Source organism: Palaemon carinicauda, chromosome 8 (genome assembly GCF_036898095.1).
Source record: "Palaemon carinicauda isolate YSFRI2023 chromosome 8, ASM3689809v2, whole genome shotgun sequence".
Classification (NCBI taxonomy): domain Eukaryota; kingdom Metazoa; phylum Arthropoda; class Malacostraca; order Decapoda; family Palaemonidae; genus Palaemon; species Palaemon carinicauda.
Window position 1 is genome coordinate 81,087,154 of NC_090732.1, and position 6,958 is coordinate 81,094,111.

General features: G+C 30.1%; 1 long non-coding RNA gene across 1 annotated transcript in view; it reads right to left on the bottom strand.

Moving 5' to 3' along the window:
- Positions 1-2,750, bottom strand: part of LOC137645773 (uncharacterized) — a 16,699-nt gene extending 13,949 nt beyond the window's left edge. Inside the window, exon 1 of the long non-coding RNA XR_011045348.1 lies at positions 2,706-2,750. This is a non-coding gene — a long non-coding RNA (uncharacterized lncRNA). The remainder of the gene's footprint in view (positions 1-2,705) is intronic.
- Positions 2,751-6,958: the final 4,208 nt, after the last annotated feature.

The following is a 6,958-nucleotide window of genomic DNA, read 5'->3' on the forward strand; positions in this document are numbered from 1 at the left end:
ACATGAGTCGTGGTATGACAATGAAACAATATCCAACAGATTTTGTAGATTTGAAAATAAAGACCTCAGAAGAATTTTGGGAGTTAAATGACATGACAGTATTAGAAATGAAACTATATGAGATTACTCGAGTGCCATATGTGGATGAGATCATGATGAGGGGCAGATGGAGATGGTTTGGTCATTCTCTTCGCTCTCCCCATGAGAGATTAGTTCACCAAACTTTCTACTGGGCTCCATAAGGCACTAGAAGAGTTGGAAGACCCAGACCTACATGGCTGAGGACTATGAAGCGTGAAGTAGGAGAGGACGATTGGAGAAGTATTGAATTAAAAGCTCATGATAGACGACTAGCCCTCTGCATCAATAGGCGTAGGAGGTGATGATGATGATGGTGATATATATATATATATATATATACATATATATATATATACACATATATATATATATTTATATATATATAAGTATATATAAACACACACACACACACATATATATATATATATATATATATATATATATATATATATATATACATACATATATATATATATATATATATATATATATATATATATATATATATATATATATATATATATATATATATATATATATATATATATATATATATATATATATATATATATCAGCAGCAGCCGTTTGTAGTCCATTGCAGGAAAAGGCCTCAGACATGTCCTTCCACTTGCGTGTGTTTATGGTCTTTCATTGCTAGCCTATGCCCGCACATTTCCTTAGCTCATCAATACATCGTCTTTTCTTCCTTCCCCTGCTTCGTTTGTAATCTCTAGGGACCCATTCTGTTATTTTTAATATCCATCTATCGTCTGTCATTTTCATTATATGTCCCGTCCATATTCATTTCTATTTCTTACATGTTAAAATATCCTCTACTTCAGATTGCCATTTTATCCATGTTTCTCTTTTCCTGTCTTTTAGTGTTATTCCCATCATTATTCCTTCCATAACTATTTGAGTTGTAACTAGCTTATGTTCTAAGGCTTTAGTAAGGTTCCGAGTTTCTGATGCATTTGCTAATTTTGGTAGGACCATCTAATTAAATAAGTTACATTTTAGAGAAAGTGTCATTTTATATTTCATAATATCAATATGTTTACCAAATGCTCTCCAACCATTGCTTATCCTTCTTTAAAATTCGGTTCATGACCCGGGAAAATATTTACTGAGGTTCGTCGATAACCCTTATTTGTTGTCACTGTATTTTTATTGAGCAATATCTTAGTTTTACTCATAGACATTTTTAGTCTTACATTTCTGCTTTCTCTGTTGAAATATTCTATCATCTTTTGCAATTCCTCCCATAATCAACTAAATAGAACTGTATTATCTGCAGATTTTAAGTTGTTAAGGTATTCTTCATTGATGTTATTTCCTACCTTTTCCAAATCTAAATTTAAAAAAACTTCTTGGCATGTTATGAATAATTTAGGAGAGATGGTGTCTTCCTGTCTAACTCCTTTCTCAATATATATTGTTGAAAATATGAGGTTCTCCATAAAAGGAAGTGAATCCAAGTAAAGATAATGTATTTTTCCATAATGCCACTCCTTTAAGTCATAAATCAAGGATAATTACCTAGGAAGAGAATCTACAATATCAGATGCTTCATTTATCTACTCAGAAGAAGTAACAGCAATGCATCAGATTATCAGTCACATCTACCTTAAAGTCACCCAATTGCTGGATAATAGGACTATTTAGATCCTATAATTCCTAAACATCAGCTGTTGAGCATTTGTGTGCGTGTTTCCTTTATCCCAAAGCTTCTTAACTATACACTCTTAATTATCTATTGGCACCTATTCTTCCCACATGACTAAGCCACCTTTAAACTCATTGCTAAATCTTTTCAGTCCCTTTAACCCTTTTGGTATTTCATATATATCTATATTTTCCTTCAAAATCATAGAATTTACTTTCATAAGCAAAAGTTGATGCAATAACCTCTTCATACATATTACCTTTGTTTATTAATTCTCTGTCTCATCATTTGTTACATATAAAGCCAGATACTTGTTCAAATCAATGGCTTCTATTCTTCTGTCATCCAAATTAACATTCAATAGCCCAACTTCTTAGCTTCACTTCACTCTCATAATCTTACTCTTACTTACATCAACTTAAAACTTTCTAATCTTACGAGTAGACTTACATATTTCATTAGTCTGTGCAGTTTCTCTTCCCCATCCCCAATCATTGTATAATCTTTAAACATCAGCCGAGTCACACTGCATTTGTAATCTCTTTCGTTAATCTGTAACTTAGCAACTACATCACCTTCACTTTCTCTGACGGCTACCATCACTGTCTCAGAAGTATGAAATAACCATGGAGACAAAACACCCTCGTCTATGGTTAATTTCTTTACAAAGCTAGTCGCTCTTCCATCTTTAACTGCATCTGATGGATATTATGCTTTCGACTCATAATCATCATTAATGACAGCTTCATTGCACTCAAATGCTCTGCAACTAACTCCTTTGAATAAGCCCATAATGCTCTTTCCCATTAATCTTCTAGTCCTAATGCCATGCACTTCTATCATTATAGTAAATAATGTCATATTGCCGTAATCTCCTGAATGCCAATTGAAACAACTATTCCTTTCCCCCTTTCTTTTAAAAGCTCTCCTTTATCTAATACACTCATTGGTTACTCACTCACTAGCTCCATCACCCCTGTAGCCTGCTTCTCACTTATAGCCCCGTCAATTCCTGGCGCCAAATCAGTCTCTAGCTTTGACGTTTACCCTTCTTTATTCCAAGAATCAGTTCAACGAGATATCTCAATTTATATCATTTCTTTCTTATTTGCCACTTTTCTTCCACAATATTTAACAAGGCTTCATATTTTTCATTTCAACTGGTCTTCTGATATTAGCAGTATATATATTACCGTTTATATATTTGCACGAAACCAGCTAAGTTACACAAATAAGTTCAGAACATTTATCGCAGATGCCATATATGATGCATGTCTTTTTTCCTACATTCTAGTTAGTGGATTGAAAATGTCAATATCTATATACGCTAAATCTCATATCAATATGCTGAATATGTGTTAATGTTAGCAGGGAATATGAACACCTGAAATTAATCTCACTTAAAAAAAAAAAAAAAAAAAAAAAAAAAATGAGGGCATTAGAACTTGCTTAATACTCGTTATCGCAACTTGATAACAGCCTCCAGATAAACCTTCTAAGGTCATATTAACACTCTCCAAACTGACGGAAATCCTTTTTATGATTTATTCAGTAACGAACTTTTTGGCTTTATGGCTTTACTTGTATAATTTTTCATGAAAGGCTTTGACTGTACTGGGACTAACAGTCATTGATACATTCGTCCTTTAATTGCTAAATCAAAGATAAACCATCAGTGCAGTAAACTTCCAGGATCATACAAGCATCTTGCACTTGTCTACTTCTATTAAAATCATTTTCGTTTGAACTCTGTCGCCTCGTTGATGAGGCCTAGAGTCTTTAGGTTCTATCTTCAAATTCAGTTATATTTCCTCTGGAACCATCCCTATTAAGGAAACAAGTATCACATTTATGCATATAGATTTATTTCCCTAATTTAATAAAGAGCAAGTGCCAGGCTATAAAGAAGTTTGAAGAAATTTATATTAGGAAAATATAGGAATTAATATTGAAAAGGAATTCTATAACAAATTAAGATTTGCAGATGACATAGTTGTGTTTAGTGAATTATAGAAGGAGTTACAAAAGAAGATTTGAATCGAAAATGTAGAAATGTAGGAATGAAAACGAATATTGGTAAAACTAAGATAATGTTCAATGCAAATGCACAGAGAAAACAAATAAGAGTTATGGACTAGCTTCTAGTGATTGTCAATGATTATACATAATTAAGACAGACAGGAACCCCAGGACACAAAACCGAAATTAAAAGCAGTATAAGCATAGGATAGAGAGCATTTGGTGAACAATATGAGATTATGAAATGTAAAATGCCACTTTCTCTAAAAAGAAAATTATTTCATGAGATGGTCCTACCAGTATGAACTTATGCATCAGCAAGTTCGAGCCTTAAAAAAGCCTTAGAAAATACGTGAGTTAAAACTCAAAGAACTATGGAAAGAACAATGATGGGAATACACCAGGAGACAGAAAAAGAGCGTGGATTGGCACAGAGAAACCACAAACGGACGCAAGTGAAAGGACATCTATGAGGCCTTTGTACTGCAGTGGATTAGTAATGGCTGATGATATATATATATATATATATATATATATATATATATATATATATATATATATATATATATATATATATATACAGTATATATATGTATATATATATATATATATATATATATATATATATATATATATATATATATATATATATATATATATATATATATATATATATATATATATATATATATATATATATATATATATATATATATATATATGTATATATATATAAATATATATAATACATCATAGATGTATGTATATATACATACATACTTTTATAAATATATATATATATATATATATATATATATATATATATATATATATATATATATATGTATACTGTATATATATATATTTTTACAAAGCTGACCTAGTGTAGAGTGAATACAGTAGTTTATTCATTGTTTTATTCATGTTTTCATATGTGCATTTAAGAGAGGTTAGCCAGCTCTTAAGATGAGCTCCTCTCGTGTAGATTTAAGTTTATGTAAATTATGTAAGATTTTCGTTGTTAATTTCATTGTATTCCTTATTAAAGTCAGTATATGTAAATTCAACTTATTTTTAGGAATTAACTTTTTATTTCACATAATTTTGTTATGGAGTCATAGTCATATGTAATCTGTTTGAGAGTATTATGTGACCATACAAGATAGGAACAAGGGCTTATGTAATGTTATTTTATATTTCTATGAGGTAATGCGTCATATTTGTGAAAAAATACGCAATATGCCATGTGCTATGGAAAATTCTCAAAAACCTAGTGATAGATCTTATCTTTTTTTATTTCGGGGACAAAGGGTAGGCGGAGCTAACTAATTGAGAGAGTTCGTCTCGTGTTGCGTGGATACGTGTTCAAGAGAGCAATACTTGGTAACTCTGACGCCTTAGCGCAGCCCCCACGCTTCCAGAACTCGCTTTCCTGGAAGCTTCTGGAAGTAGCTAAGTTTCATGTATAAGGCAATTCCAGGGTTGCATAGATAGATAGAGAATCCCAGCTGTAAGTCATCGCCATTGCCCCTCTCTCTCAGCTCAGAGTATTGTTTTAAAAGTGTTCAGTACCTAGTGTGTCCTCTTCAAAGTGATTTTGTGCCCCTGCATATATTGTTTGTAGTGAGTTAAAACGTTTCTGTGAATTTGGCAGGTGACCTTAAATTCATGGTGTTATGGTGAGTGTTGGCATTATGTATAGTTTTTGTAAATGGCCCATGTAATAACGACGAAAGATTTTGTATGGTGATCTGGTTATCTATTTTCATTAAGTATCAAACTTTTATATTGTATTCAGATCTAATTTCAAGTGAAACAAGTGATTGCATAATTTTTAAAAGTACTATCATTTTTCTTGTCCTAGTCTAAGGTTTATTGAGATATAATAGTTCATCAAGTGATTGTATAATTTTAAAATCGCAACATTTTTGTCTTGATCTAAGTTTTGTTCAGACTTAATATATCGAGTGATTTATTTGTTTTATGTAAATTCTTTCATAGTGTTGTAATTTATATAGAATATATTTATTTTTGTAAAGAGTGTATCATTTTAATCATCAGTGTTTATTACAACCTCGCTCGTATCCTGTAAAGAACCGTAGTAAGTTTGTTTGATTAATTCTTAAGAATAATTACCCAATTTTGTTTTGAGTGTACTTAAGAGACCTTAGGATATTCAGTGTTTTGTATATTGCCGTCTGGGAGTTAATTAACTCTCTCAGAGTTCGGGTATTAATATTTCCAAGTGTAATAAATTTAATGTAAAAGCAAACAGGTGAGTTTAGAATTTGAGAGGTCGTTTAACTTGCCAGTCGTAATATATAATATATTATATGTTTGGTTCCCAGTGCCGAGGCCATCAAATTATATAATTTTGGTGCCCAGACCCGGGAGCCATCATCGTATAATATATATATATATATATATATATATATATATATATATATATATATATATATATATATATATACAAAAATATGAATATATATCTAGTTATATATAAATACAAATATATATATATATATATATATATATATATATATATATATATATATATATATATATGTATATAAATATATATATATGTATATGTATATATATATATATATATATATATATATATATATATATATAATATATATATATATATATATATATATGTATATATATATATATATATATATATATTTATATATATATATATATATATATATATATATATATATATATATATATATATATATAAAGAGAGATACGTTGTTAGGGGGAAGCACTAACCTAGAATAGCTGAATAACATTTCATTCCACAAATTTATCAGATATAATTATATGTCATCCAGGGGATAATTGTCCCCTGAATGTTCGTATTCATGTATTTACGTAGAATTCAGGTAAATCTAAGATGGGGTAACGCAGCTGTACTGGTAATAAGTATATTTCTTCATGAACATGTCCTTGTGATGTAAAGAATTAATCCTAATCATCTAAGATTAGATTACTACACAGTAAAAAGATTTGAATCTGCTCCGAATGTTTCTAGAGCTTCTGTGATCAATGTTCTTGCAAGTCATTTGAAAGGTATTGGGAATTAGAGATTATATTTGACATATTATATATTTGCTAAGACATACGGGTTACTGTCCAATCCTACACTGTTAAAATTTTGTCGTATAAAACGGTAAAAATCCTGGA